This window comes from Rhodnius prolixus, unplaced genomic scaffold (assembly GCF_049639745.1).
Source record: "Rhodnius prolixus isolate KJV_2025 unplaced genomic scaffold, Rpr scaffold_4, whole genome shotgun sequence".
Classification (NCBI taxonomy): domain Eukaryota; kingdom Metazoa; phylum Arthropoda; class Insecta; order Hemiptera; family Reduviidae; genus Rhodnius; species Rhodnius prolixus.
In genome coordinates this window covers 27,001,673-27,017,890 of record NW_027411614.1, presented here as the reverse complement: position 1 = coordinate 27,017,890, position 16,218 = coordinate 27,001,673, and the positions used below count along the sequence as shown (strand labels likewise).

General features: G+C 33.7%; 1 protein-coding gene across 2 annotated transcripts in view; it reads right to left on the bottom strand.

Moving 5' to 3' along the window:
* Nucleotides 1-16,218, bottom strand: part of LOC141455637 (uncharacterized) — a 127,326-nt gene that overhangs the window by 18,198 nt on the left and 92,910 nt on the right. The window lies entirely within an intron of this gene.

Below are 16,218 nucleotides of genomic sequence, written 5' to 3'. Positions count from 1 at the left end.
AAAGACCCACTCCGCAAACGGGACTACACATTTGAAAATGTAGCTGAGTTTGTTTACCTGGGATCTCTTGTGACAGCCGATAAAGACGTCTCCCAAGAAATAGGAAGGAGGTTGATGTCGGCTAACAGGTGCTATTATGGCCTAAATAAGCACCTTAAAAATAAATTGCTGACAAGAGGCACCAAGCTTAGGCTGTACAAGACCCTCATTCGGCCTGTCTTGGCATATGCCTCAGAGACCTGGACCATATCAAAGACAGACGAACACCGTTTGCAGGTGTTTGAGAGAAAGCTACTGCGCAAAATCTACGGCCCAGTACGTGAAGGTACGACCTGGCGACGTAGGAAGAATAGAGAGCTATACGATCTAATGAAGGAACCCCCAGTAGTAGCCTGGATTAAACTAAACCGGCTGAGATGAGCATGTGGCGAGGCTGAGTGCCGATGAGATTCCCTCCAAAACTGCTGCGCTGGACCCCGGATAGGAGACGGAGGGTAGGTGGACCTAGACTGCGTTATACTGATGGAGTTGCCCAGGACGCGAGGAATATCCTCGGACTGCGTAACTGGATGGCGGCCGCTAGAGATAGAGACGACTGGCGGAAGCATATTGAGGAGGCCAAGACCCACATCACTGGGTTTTGTAGAGCCAGGAAAGAAGAAGAAGAACCGATTTATAACTTGATGAACTGCACTTGGATCATTTTACTAGCTTTTTCAATGACACATTTGTAGAGCATAATTGCTCAAAAATAACTAACTTTGATGTTATAACCTAAGCGGCAATGAATCTTTTTGTTTCTTCTAACGGAAGACCACTAAATTCTGACCGCAATCTAACTATTCCATTATTGTTCCCCAAATTTAAATCACCACAACAATGATAATTTAAAATTAATATCTTGAATTTATAGTACGTATACAATACAACTTGGTAATCGTTACTATTACAAATAAAATAGTTGATTTAAATAAATAATTAGGAATAAAATTTCTCAAAAGTTTATACACATAAGAATTTAGTAAAGAATTAAAAGTGGGCGATTCAGAATAATTCGGAGAGTCTTAATTAATGTACATGCCTTTTATTTGAGGATGTGTCACGTAATTGTTGATTATTAACTACCAAGATAAATGTTCATAATTTCATTCATAATTTGTCAGGCCTTAAACTTCAATAGGAAGATAGATAGATATTCGGCAAAGGTCAGAAAAAGTCTTGATTATACAAAGTTTCTTATTGATGCTCTACGTTTCAGGATACTATTTGATGCCCATCATCAGAAGCTTCTGGTGATTAGCATCAGAATGATAGAAATACGTGACAGATAAAACAAACTGAAACGTAACGTACGAGTACGTACACTACTCTACAATGTTCAAGGGATCTTATCATTTATCAATTGTTTCTTAATTTTTTTTAAATATAAATTAAATACAATTTTAATTACTTTCTAATCAGCTATTTGAATGAATCGGCCAGCAAATGAATTCTTAATGTGTAATCAAAACCAACTACCTAAAGAAAAAAATAAAATGGATCTGACACTGTTTAAGTTTTTAGTTTTATTTTTATTTTACTTGATTGTTTACCCAATCAACATTTATAAATTCTGTTACCAATTTCCAGTAGCTCCAGATGAAAGCCGCCAATGGTATTGGAAAAGATGTAGAGAACCAATAAAGAAGTTTTTATAATTAAGTCTTTTTATGGCAATGGCTGATCATCCTACAATTGGTGAATGTCAATTATTGTTATTGTGTATTTGCATGTGTAAATTAAAAAAATATCTCCAAAATTAAACAGTGCAGTAAAATTAATATTTGTTTGGACACTTCCAAGTAACTTACCCAACAAAATTTCCAACCGGAATTACCATAACTTGATTTAATGCCAACTTTATAACGATTTGATTATGATCCAATTTGATTACTGTTTAGCATTACTCGACCAGTTTTTACTTTCTTTTATCCCTGTATAAGAGGCAACCGTACAGGTTTTTCACTTTCAGTCAAGAGATATTTTAGGGCTCACAGGAAATGTAAAACCCTCAAACTTTATCACATTATATCTCCTTCACAATACAGCTAGAAAGCTGGTAATGTGCTCATTTGTAAAGGTAAATGAGTACTATCATTGTCTAAATTTACGCAGAGATTACACCAATAGGACAGGAGATACAGCAATTAGAAATATGAAGGAAATGCAAAACCCTCAAACTTTATCACATTATATCTCCTTCAACAATATAGCTAGAAAGCTGGAATTTTGCTCAATTGTAGAGGTAAATGAGTACTATAATTGTCTAAAGTTACGCAGTGATTACACCAATAGGACAGGAGATACAGCAATTAGAAATATGAAGGTAATGCAAAACCTTCAAACTTTATCACATTATATCTCCTTCAACAACATAGCTAGAAAGCTGGAATTGTGTTCATTTGTAAAGGTAAATGAGTACTGTAATTGTCTAAATTTACGCAGAGATTACACTAATAGAACAGGAGATACAGCAATTAGAAATATGAAGGAAATGCAAAACCCTCAAACTTTATCACATTATATCTCCTTCAACAATATAGCTAGAAAGCTGGAATTGTGTTCATTTGTAAATGAGTACTATAATTGTCTAAATTTACGCTGTGATTACACTAATAGAACAGGAGATACAGCAATTAGAAATATGAAGGTAATGCAAAACCCTCAAACTTTATCACATTATATCTCCTTCAACAATATAGCTAGAAAGCTGGAATTGTGCTCATTTGTAAAGGTAAATAAGTACTATAATTGTATAAATTTACGCAGAGATTACACTAATAGAACAGGAGATACAGCAATTAGAAATATGAAGGTAATGCAAAACCCTCAAACTTTATCACCTTATATCTTCTTATAACAGTTCTTTTTTGGAGTTAATAAACCAATTTTGTAAAATTAGGATGAATCTCACAGGCCACAAAATTATTCAAGGCGGCGCACATGCGTTTCACGAGTTACATTCGGCCCGCGAGCTGCGTGTTGGTCATCCTGATGTATAACTTGTATTAAAAACAGTTAATCAGGTAATTAATCATTTCCCGAACTTTCAGAACTCTTAACACAGAGTTGTAGTCTCAGGTACCCAAGCACGATTTGCTCCTGTTGCTTCTTGAGTTCATTAGCTGCACTAAGCACGACCTTCTTTCAGCTGGGTCAGTCATCAACAATTAATTTTTTACTATCGGCTGGTTCGGGTCTGCGGGGCCCTTTACCGAATTACTTAAGTATGTTTCACCACTTTTTGGGGGGAATATATTATTAATTTAGTTAAATTAATAATTAATTTGGTTAAGTATAATTTATGTTTACCTCTTTTTATTTTTAAATGTAAATATTTTTAGATTTAGGTGTAGGCTAACTTGATAACAGTTACATATATGCTTAAAGTCCATGGCATTATTTTCGTCTGATTCATCTTAATCGTTAGAATATTAATTTTATTATATTCACCTCGGATTTTTGTGTGTGTCATTTTTTACTTTTAAATATTCTTCTACCACATTCACCTAATACATTAGGCATTGGTCTTTTAAGCAAAAGTGGTTAAATTGTAGGGTGTTGAGGCCGAATAAGAAGCCTCGTCCATCCATCTCTCAAATTGCCCTTATACGTAAGTACAACCAATTTATATGGCATGTTTAAGGAATAGTTGGAACCGTTTTGGACACAACCTCCAACAAATTTGACTGTTTATCCAAAAGCTTATTGTTGGTTCGATGGTGGCACCAAAATCAGGATTCTAGTTAATATGAAGCTTCTATGAAAGAGACAGTGATAAGTGGACCAATTTGTGAAAATCACTTTCTTTTGGTCTCAGGAAATCTCAAGATAGAAATCTAAGGCAAAAACTCAAAATAGACAATGTGACTCGATCGCAATACTTCCCTTCCGTAAGAGAGAAGAGAGAGAGAGAGAGAGAGAGAGAGAGAGAGAGTATTATTAACTGCATTTAAATATGGCTGTACACTTGAAACCACTCATGGAACTGTAGATAGTAAAACTGTTCACGTTATTGTTTCAAAGTGCTGCATTTATGCTAACAAATTAAATCCCTAAATATCTAGTCAACGCAATAATTTGAGTCAAAAGTAGACAATAATAAGAATAGAGTCCCTTAGATATTTTTTATTGAATGCCTACATGAAACTACGGTCAACTATTCTACACAACTGGCCATTTTAAATGATGCAATACTAACATATATTATTTCATCACGTTCCTTTATCGTATTTAATGTACGCAATTTCTTACCATTGATATAATATGGTTTACACTTATTCATTTCTCTTGTAATAATTTTATTTCAATGTTCTTTCTCATTCTTTTAATCATTAGTGTAATAATGAAAATGAATAAATATTCTTCAAATTTAGCTGATGAAATCGCGTCTTACCGGCTAAATTTTAATTTCCCTCAAGTTAGATAAGATTATACAGGACAAATACTTGATGTACGCTACCACTTCTGAAATTTGTAAGCTTGTGAAACTTGTAATCAGCTGGTAAGTCCTGTGTTATGATTTTTTATTTTTTAATTTAGCGCAATTTCATCGAAAATCTACAAATCGATTGGTACTTAGAAAAGAAAAATTGAACAGTAAATAAAATAACTTTCACTTCACCCCTTAAACCAACTAAGGAAATTCACAATTTATAAATTATAAAAGGGGAAAACACGAAAAATTAAAAAAAAAGGGATTACAAAATCTTGAGATGAAAAATCATCAAGTAGTTCATAAAGTTAAAACAAGAAATGTTCAAAAATTATTTTAACAATAAGCTGTTATAAAGAATAAAGAATCTGAAGAATATTTTAGTTTAAAAAATTAAAATGAAAACTGCAACGGATATACTTAGCATAATTCACGTTACTTTGTTTGATCCAGTAAACTGTTCATTAATATGGTTGACCCAGTTGTTCGGTAAACATTTATACGAAAGAATTAGCGCAAAAAAGTATGTAACAAAAACTTTAAAGATGAAAGTAGCCCAAGAGAGTTAAAAAATATAGAATAAATTCTAGCTGAAAATAGAAAAAAAATAAAAAAAAGGAAAACGTATTCAGTGACAACAATGACCTCAAAAATGTTAGAACTAACAGTTGTTATTGAAATGGTAAAAAATACCAAGCGGCATTATTTCTGAATGGAAGGAAGGGGACACACCTCAGGTAGTGAAGAGTAATGAGATGTCCAAATACCAGAGGCAGTGGAAATGACCTGCTTACGTAGGACTACAGTGCCCAAAATAGAGTTCCTTAGAATCACTGCTCTCAATACGATACCTTTAGGTTGCACCAGAAAAAACAATTTTGGAAATACATCGCTTTCTCTTACTCTAATATTTACAATAATCAGTGAAGAATCTTTTTAATTGGTCTTGGAGGTAGTAACCATAACAATTTATGCCCAAATTGGTTCCTCCTTTTCCTTAAAGAGTTGTGATGTTTCCAAGAGATGCAGCAGCTTTGAAAGGACTAGTAGAAATAAATAAAAATGATATAACTATGTAAAAAAATATTTTAAATAAGAATGATGTTTGAGTAAAGTAATCGTCAATTTTATCAGACGGAACTTACTGTCTAAAGTATCAAATAATGGACGGACATTAAAATTGATTATTGTCTGATTAAATGATCGACAATTTTATTCACAGATTATTTCTGAATTTAATCGATAAATTTTTAAAGGATATTTACTAAGTCTCGTGTTGAGAATCGGTCAGATTTTCGATTTGGCTGTGTACGAATATCTCACAACGACAAACTGCTCTGTGCCCACCGTGACACAAAAAATGAAAAAATTGCATAAAGTTGCATAACATATAAGTATCATTAGACTTGACAATCAAGTTTTAATAAAAATTGATCAACCAAATTGTAACACTTCTCTAAATTGATTTTTTTCAGTTTCTAAGATTATCTTGAAAACATCTCTTACGATTTACATCAAACTTTGAAATATTATTTTTATTATATTTAGTTCTATAACTCCCATTTGAAACATTTTTCTTGGAAAGACAGATTGAAGGCACTTTTCGGAGCGAGGGTGGTTGGAGTTTCAAGTGCCATTCCTGTATTTTGTACATTCTGCTTCCGTTAACATATTCAGAAGAATCAAGTTTGATACGAAATTTCTAAATTTAAAAGAATATCGGCAAACCAAAAGTGTCACTTTATTGGACATATTTTTGTTCTAATAAGGAGGGTTAAATGTCAAAGCACTAGTTTTAAATAAAATATCTTAATCGAAGTAACTGTTTACTCAACAGATCGTTCCCTTTTTAGTGATTTTCCAGATCATAACTCTTTGGGTTTTCATTCAACTTCGAATACATTAAATACCCATGGATCTGTACCTTTTATCTTTAAACATTTTTCTAGGGGAATTCTTTTCAAGACGGATTGGGATAAGCTTCCCAATAAGATGCTAGCTACGATTATGAAGATTGTAGGTCAATAATGATTAAATAAATATACTTATACATAAATGTAATATAAAATAGATATCCATATTTTTAGTTTGTTATAAAATTTCTTAACAATAAGTACTCAATTAAAGGGTTAAATTAAATTACAATTTGAAAATGAATGAATTATAATTACAAGTATTATTTATTTGTTATTAACTGTGTGCAATTTGTGTCCTCGTAGTCCGTTGTAAGACGAATTCAAGACTAAAATTTTGGTCTAATTGCAGTAATAGACCAACTCTAACTTTCCCTTTTTCTTTCTTAATGTGCGAATGAGTGTAATGATTATTCAGAATAAATTTAAATCACAAGAATAATTTGGAATAGAGTTAAAATGTAATGCCTTTTTATACTAACTATGATGGATGAGATACATCTTTTTGTAATTCTAACAGAAAAATATTTACGGATGAAAAAAGGCCAGCGCAAGGGTCTGACACATCTAATACATTCTAAAAAAAATAGGATACTAGAAGTATGAATGAAATGATGGGTACTTGCTGATTTGTATACTTTTTTGGCGTTTAATCAACCCTTATACTTAACTTTTAAAACTGTAAGTTTTTGTTAAGGAGATAATTATGTTTAAATGTTAGAGGTTCAATGAAAATCATTGTGAAGCTTGAGAATAATAGAAAAGGAAAGATTTCTTTTATCCTTATCTATTTTGGCAACAAGTTCAACTAATATAAATATATTTTTTAAAAATTTATTTTGTAATTTACAATCTGAATACATTGTATGCAATAAGTAAATATGGAGAGAGCGATGAACTGTTGCACTCTCTACAGGAGAGAGGAGAATGTGAGGAGGAGAGAGGAGAATGTGAGGAGGAGAATAAGAGGAGGAGAGAGGAGAGATAGGAGAATAATGATTTAGGTCTTCAGCCGACAAGGAAGTCGCGGAGCCACTGGCGATTCAGTCGGCGAGGAGTATTAGGGATGTCAGAGGAAGCGAGAGACAGTACAAGAGGATTAGAGCTAGTCGAGAGAGTAGTATGGAATTTTTGGTATTTAATCTTGGCGAGTTGGTCTATGAAGGGAATGTTGAGTTCGTTGTGAAGAGTGAGGTTAGTCACGTGGAAAGGAGCGTCAGCTATCTGTCGGAGGAGTTTTGACTGAAATGTTTGTACTGTCCGTATGTTTGTAGGTTTAGCTGAACCCCACAGCTCTAGTCCGTAGGTCCACATAGGTTTGAGGATAGTGTTGTATATTAAGCGTTTGAGTTATAAGGGCAATTTGAAGCGTCGTCCAAGTAGTCTGTAAAGAAGTTTCGCACGTTTTGAGCACTTAATTCCATTTTTTACACAAAATTTGATGCAAATTCGTTGACCTATTTTTTTCGACAGAAGAAAATCGCCGAACTCGCAAAACACTTGTCTTATTTATGCCTCTAACATACAAACTAAACATGCTATATAGCTACAACTTTGAAAATATGTTAGAGACAAGTGTACCAACATAAAAAAAAAAAAAAAAAATCGAAATTCGAATGTACGTAGCCCGCGAAATTTGAAAATTCACCTTATTTTTTGAACATACCTCATATATTAAGCGTTTGAGTTCAATGGGTATTTGGAGCGTCGTCCAAGTAGTCTGTAAAGCAGTTTCACACGTTTCGTCATTGCTTGTCTTTTAAGTCTAGTGTGTGGGTTCCACGTGAGTATTTTGTCTATGTAGAGCCCAAGGTAGCGCACCAGATCTGTTCAAGGAAGAGGATTGCTATTGAAGAGGACAGGTGAACAGGAGCCCTGCCGTGATATAAATATAATCTTTTAAGTGATGAACTTTTCGTTTCAAAAGGTCGGTAAGCAATCGAGAAATTTATTTAATAATAAACAACTCCCACAGAAGTGGAATTCTTATTTTTTTTTATTCATTTTATACCATGCTCTTTTTCAATAAATAATTGTTGATAATAAGACTTTATTTGCTCTTTAAAAAAAATAAAATAAAATAAATAACTTTTCAAAACATGTTTAATTTACATAAGGAAAAGTTTAATCCACGTCGTTGTTTTATTTTAAATGGGCAATATCAACTTGAATTCCCACGGTATTAAAACGTCTAAAACCACAGACAATTGTGGTTTTACTTAATCATTCTTATTCCAATCCAAGATGTAAAACATTTCAGTTATAATTACAGGATAAATTGCGCTCTTCATTAAATTATTTTATTTAAAACTTGAATGAGTAATCCGTTTGATCTCCATTCATGCCAGCCAGGGTATCACCCTGCCATTAATAAGATTTCATGGCTACCGGCTCGTTAACAAACGCTTCAGATAGTAAGTAATAAAATAAAATTCAGTGATGAAGGTTCTGATAAACACTCATAATATAGTATAAAATTACTCGCTCTTGAAGACAAGAGTTAATCTATCTGGTAAGCGAGTGATTAATAGTCGTATATAACTTCGTGAACCCATTTAGAAGGTTTTGCTTCTGCTGCAGCTGTTAGGTGGTAGGACTCAATTAATTTTCTAGACTCCTTTTCTTGGGGTTTGTTCTTGATCTAGCGGAAATATAACACGATAGCAATACGTCCTTCCTTATCATGGTAAGAAAAGAGTAAAAAACTTGTACAAATACTTCACTCTGAAATCGTAACATCCTAAGGAAGGTGTAAGCTCAGTGTTATTGCACCGGATTCCCCACACGGAGATTCCGGGTTCGAATCTATCTGCAGGCCCTTAGATTGTTTTTTTTTTTAATGCGAAATTATTTGTCGGAGATGAGCAACTATATATATAATGTGTGTCATTTAATTAGGTGAATGAAATTAGGTAAATAAATTATTATCGTGGCAGTGGATCATCTGGCTCGCCTAAGATTTGTGAATACTAATAAATACTTATTATAACCAACTTGAATGTCTATTAAAAAACAATTCATTTAGTAATGATTTTAACTTGCTACTAAACAATCGATAGAGCCTTGTTTACAGACAGAGAACTTCGTACTTTCGTTTCAATTTGTGAATCTTATCTTGACCTCAACACTCTCATCAAATAAATTGAGATGTAACTACATTTAACAAGCAAAAAGAAAAAGCTACTATTTATTTAAATAAAAAAGAAACTCATTTCGATATAAATCAGAGCTAAATAAGCCTGATGATTTAGCCATGTACGAGTTGAATCGTCAAGTATTTGTAACTTAAAAGAAAATTTATATCTATGTGACAAAAAAAGAAGAAGCAATATTTAAACTTTCTTATTTTCTAGATTCAGAAAATCTAAATACGTTGAATGATATTCCTGTGTTCTACCAGTTTTAAAGTGACAAAATTCTTTATTTAATTTTAGCTTCTTATATTAAAGTAACTTCTTCAGTTTGCGATTATTCTTTTTATTGAATTGCACGGTTGTTTTTCATTGTTTTTGTTTTCTGTTTCTTAATTATAAACTAATTTTTGCATTATGTATTATTTATAACTATTTTTATGATGAACAAGGTTTTAAGACTGTTACATACAGTGGTCAAAAAAAGTATTCATACACTAAGTTTTTTTACTTTATCTACTGAACTTTTGTTTCTAGGATGACTATTTCTTCAGCACTGAAATCGAAGATAGTAACAATGAATTTAATGCTCTCATTTTCTTTTATAAACATAAAGAATTGATTAAAAAGCAGAAAAACAATTTATAGGTAATAGGGAACTTGAACCAAAAAATTAATAAAAACTGTACAGCACGGAGGAGGCTGTGTGATGGTATGGGGCTGCATGAGTGCTGTGGGAGGGGGAGAACTTGTCGTCATCGATGGAACTCTTAACGCTGAAAGGTACGTGGACATACTCCGCCATAATTTAAGCAGAAGTGCTCGTAATTAGGGGATCAAAAGCGCGTACTTCTTTCAACAGGATAACGATCCCAAACATACAGCCCAAAAACCGAAGGAATGGCTGCTTTATAATGTCAGGAAACAACTTCTCACCCCTCCACAGTCTCCGTATATAAACCCTATTGAAAATTTATGGTCTTATTTGGAGCGGAAAATTCGAAAATTGAAATGTTCTTCCAGAAAATAGCTCATAACCAATTTAAAGAAATCATGGACAGAAATCACATCTCAAGAGACACTAAACCTGGTGGAATCTATGCCAAGGAGGCTTCAGGCAATAACAAATGCAAAGGGATTGCTTACAAAATATTAGGTCTTTAGTTTTGCGTTAATTCAGACTGAGTGTATGAATATTTATTTTGCATACAATAAATTATTTTTCTGCTTTTTAATAAATTCTTTATGTTTATAAAAGAAAATGAGAGCATTAAATTCATTGTTACTATCTTCAATTTCAGTGCTAAAGAAATAGTCATCCTAGAAACAAAAGTTCAGTAGATAAAGTAAAAAAACTTAGTGTATGAATACTTTTTTTGACCACTGTATGTATGTAAAATAAAATAAAATACAAGTAATCAGCGCTAGCACGATTACTTAGAGATGGTTACTTTTGACAAAATAAGCCCACCCAAAAATATATACCATTTATGCATACTTTTTTTTGTGTTAATAATTCTTAAATTGATTTTTTGTTTAAGAAATAAATTTCGTTACATGTTGAAACAATAAAACTAAAGAATATTAGTCACAAGACGGAACTTATTTGGAGAAATTATTTACCAATATAATACTATTGTCTGCAATTGGTGGATTGTTGCCAAAATGTTGCTTCGTTATCAACATTAAATGTTGATTCGTTAATGTTGCTTAGTGATTATTCAAATCACTGTTAACTCTTACATTAAAAAAGAAACAAAATCAGCATTCTTCAGCGTGGTTCAACAGTCGCCCACTTAGAGATAACATTCCTTAAATAGCTACAAACTTCTCTTTAATCTTCATTTGTGACTACAATTGGAAAACAATTCGACTCTATCTTGACATAATTTCGTAATGAAATGTAGGCAGATTCACGTTCGACTGACTGTCTTCGTTTGGAATTTTTATTGGCACCACAAATTTCTTATATACTATACTATGTAGATAATGAGGATTTACAGCGCACCGAAATAGGTATTTTTAAGAAGTCCACAGCTCCTCCGTGTACGATATTTATGGTGTCTTCCTTATTATCAGAGATAACAGATACGCTCCAGGGAAGGGATTAGCTATGAGGTTAGCATACTGGACTCCCACGCGGAGGTCCCGGGTTCGAATCCAGCAGCTGACCCTTAGATTTTCTCTTCCTAGGAGCTTCTTACAGCTCACTGTCCGGTGATGGACAGTGTTGTCTGTAACGAGAGAACACTGTCCGGAGGCCGGCAGTGCACTGGAAAAAGCTCCGGGCGCTAATGACCTCAGCTGTTGATGCGCCAAAAAAAAAAAAGATACGCTCCGTAGTAACCACAAACTTGATGAAAAATTCTTTACAAAGCTGTTGTGCTACTTGCTCATGTCGCAACTCGATCTCTCGAGCCACAACAGAGAGCTGGATCCCAGGATAACTCCACGGTACATCTCTGCTTTCTGTGGGGGCTCCCTTCGTTCTTTCTCTCGATTACAAGATAAGAATTGAGAATTTCTCCAGCCCAGCAGTGGGACACTTACTTAAAATATTTTCCTGAATTTTCCTAAAGGCTAAAGCTAAAAAAAAGAGATTGGTTTAAATTCTATGTTTTAAATTTTGTTTCTTCGGGGCGTTAAGGTAACTTTGTAGAAACACCTGATTAGATTAGTATGTTCTTTTCTTAATTAAAGCTAAAATGTAAGTACTTCACCTAATTAAGCTATTATATTACAAATATAAGCATTCGTTTCGTTTTGCTTGGTTGTAGCTGAATACCTGACGGGATTTGTAAAGTTTTCATTGCTAAGTTCATACTTATTACTTGTTATAGAAGTTTCAGTTAGAAATAAGAGGCGTTTACTAAGTTCAGTTAGTAATTATGAACAAGTTTCTTACGACAAATAACTTTTACAGTTAATTAGCGGCTTTAATGAGACAATTGAAAAAAGTGCTTTTAGTTTGAATCTAAGTTTGATCTGATTATCCCTGAAAATGCTTCACTGAGCAAAGAAGCATCTTTTTTTTTTAAATTGTTTTGTTGATCCAACAGAATTCGTGGAATGGTGTTCGTACTTGGAAAGCAGTTTTCAATGGTTATAAGCAAGCCTTAATTTCTTCTATCTAAAGCTAGAAAACTACTTAACGTGAGAAAATTGTAACCACGGAACGGACGAGTTTTTATCAATCCCCACCAGAAATATAAAACATAAAAGTTAGACGTCACAAAAAGCGACGTATTTCCCAGGAGGCGTTTTCCTCAATATTTCTTCCAAATATGTGTAAAAGTAATAACTAGCACTTACTGAATCAGCATAATATGAAGATCAGATACTCACCTGTAACAAAACGTTTACAGTATTAATAAACAGTTTTTTTGAAATTAAAAACCCTAAAACAAACACGGTAATGACCGTGTGCTTACAAACCGATCAAGGCGATCGCACACTGCAGACAGTTTGATTGTTTTCAGGTTATGAAACCGATTACAAATCACAACTACAATAAATACCTCAGTTGATAGAGTTTAGGCACAACGTTAGTTTTTCGAATCGGTAGAGTTGAAAAAAAAGTAGAATTAGGTTTTTGGTAGAGCTTGTACTTGTTGTAACAGTCTATGGAGAGTAGTTTCGGTGAATATGGTACCAAAATCTATTACACTTTGTGCATTACGTAAGAAAGTAAAAGAAAAACGACAATTTCGCATAACAGACAAACATAAAGGAAATGTTTTAGCCTTTACAAATGAATTATAATACCTCCAAAAGTTTTTCTTTTGATGATTTGTTCGATGGAAAGCTAAAAACATCGCTTCGCAAACTTCCTTCTCAATCAGAGTGTTCCATTATTAAGCTCTTTTGCCTGACGGCAACCTTTTCTGCTAAAAGTTTTTTTGATTTTGCTCGTCTAACGTCATTTTGAAAGCGAGAAAAATATTAAATTTTAATTTTAAGCAAATTGAACGCATTCCTTTTAATTACACGATCGGATAGTTTTGCATTTTATTTTTTTTTTTGCCAAAAAAGGACTCGGAATCTATTTTTGATGGTTTAGGAGGACAATTTACAATTGGTTGGTTTTCCGTACTCCTGTGGTACTTCACAACTTATTAAGCCACCCGACTGTAAAGTCTGCAATGGTGTGATTGCCCAATATCCACTGAAAGAAAATTAAAAAAGAAAAAACAAAACAATAGGTTTACTATTGTTTACTCGCCAATTACTACTTTCCAACCTCAACTTTATTCTATCTAGCAGATTCCAGGGTTAGAATTTCACACGTCTCTGATGTCTCTAACACAACCTTAACCCCTGATAAGATTCAAAATAGTGCCTTGAAGTTAATTTTATACAAATATTAATGTCATTTTACGGAGAATCGGCTGGTGAATAGCCCATTCCAGTTCAAAAGGTTGAAGACCGCTCTAATCCTTGCCGATATGTGCGTACGTATCGTATAATAGGCCTGATACACCTTCTATATCAGCATGTACCAGAAGGAGTATCCCATTCATTTGGTTTAGTAGAAGTTCATTGATCCCTCATCAATCCGCACAAAAACTCAGGTTAACAAGAAAACCAGCTTGTTACCTAGCTTAATCGACGGCATATTGTCTATTAACGGAAGCCTACGGAAGCATACATTGTGTAGCCAAAGAAGAAGCGATCTACCACAGCCTGGGAAACCTATTATCTAAGAGCAGGTAAGGGCAAAAAGTTTTTCTTCATTCCTAGCAAACTAATGGTAATAATTACCTAAAGGTAGATTAGTTTAGGATAAGGGTAAATAGTTATCCAGAATGTTCATTCAAGTTGAATCGGAAGAGAGTTCAAAACAACAGATCTCGAACGAGATAACCGTACCTCTAGGATTGGGTTTCTCGAAAAGAAATAAATAGGAATGTAAGATGGAATTTAATTTTAAAAATATTTTAAAATAAATATCAGTTTGGAAATTATTGAACGATACTATTCAATCACTTGTCAATGCTTATTTTTCTTTTATTTTCATGATTTTTGTTTATTTATATGTAAAGGCAACTGAGATTAGAGATAGACAGATGAACACAACTTCCTTGTTTAAAGATAACTAGTGAACAACGGGTGCGGTCTTCCAGGATAATAGACAAAATAACATTTCCTATTGACATAAATTATTACATTGAAAATAAATAAATCGTAGATCCTTTAAAAACAATGCGATCTATAGCCTTGATCTTATTCTGACAGCAATTTACTCTGACAAAATAATTTTTTACATAACGTCCGATATTTCTTTGTCCTTTCACAGAAAAATTAGTCGAAATAAAAGCACAGTTTTTATTCTAATTTTATCATGTTTTTTTTTATTGTTAGATTAATATTTCACAATATTAACTGAGTTTTAATTATATTTTTTATATTAAATTATTATATTTTTTGCTAATATAATACTTGGGCTGCGACCGACTCCCACGACATAATTCAATGTCGTGAGGGTAATTTTACAATGGATCCCCAGCCTTTGCGGCCTCAGCGGGAATGAGGAAGCTGACAGACTCGCCAAGCTGTCAGCAAATATGACAGCCTGAAGGGTCCATTCCTTTTGAGACCACACGGCGAATTTGCCGGACAAAAGCCAAAAAGAGAACAGCGGAGCTGCACACCGCACTATCAGAGGGCAAACGATGGACTACCTTGAGGGACAATGTGCTGCCCAAGAACCTGCCTCGGAGCGAAGCCGTGGCGTGTTTTCGTTTGGTCACTGGACACGATTACCTGCAGGTACACTTATTTAGGATCGAGGTAGTAGACAACCCGGACTGTGTGCTTTGCGGGGACGGGCACATGACAGGTGATCATCTTTTTGAGTGCGAAGCCCTGTCCCATTTGACTGCGACTACTGACGAGCTCTCTTTAAGAGCGAAAATATATTGGGCTGCGAGACATCTAATGGCCGAGCGCCAATGATGTATGGCATTAGAGAGGAAAAAAATTATTTTTTGCTAATGAATTTACAATTAAAGAAAATATTAGTCGTAAATCAATCAAATGTAATGGATTTTTATCACTGAAAGGTTACAGCCATTTTTACACAATGTGTATATAGTAATGCTCATATTTACAGGGTTGTTTCTAAAACACAAAATTGCTAAAGCAGTCACAAGAATACGAGTATGTGGAGTTGGAAAATGATAACCATAACTATACAAAGTATAAAATGGGAACGCTCTGGTCTAAGCTTGAACGAAAACCCCTTTACTTCCAAGGAATCCTTCCAAAAAAAAATTTTCTTGAAGAATAAGATTTCAAAAAAAATAACTGAAGGTTATAAAGTGTGAAGTTAACAACTAAAGTTTAGAGAATAGGTGTTAAGATGTTTTTAGCAAATTGAAAACCAAATCTAGAAATATATTCTGCAAAATGGTAGCCCAGTTCTTCAATTTCTTCAAAACTTAGCATCCTAGCCAATGTTTAAATTACCTTGAACGGTTAGCAGAATCGAATATTGATCTAGCGAAGCACTTTCAGAGTGACGCTTGTGGTTACTCTCAACAACAATACACCAAAAATAGAATTTCCTGGTAAAAATGTCAAATAAAAGTGATAGCCAAGGGATAGGATGTGTATCCATTCACAATAATGTACTAACAAATTCTAGCCTTTAGAATGTTGTTTACTGAAGCATATAATGCATTTCATAAGCAAACATTCC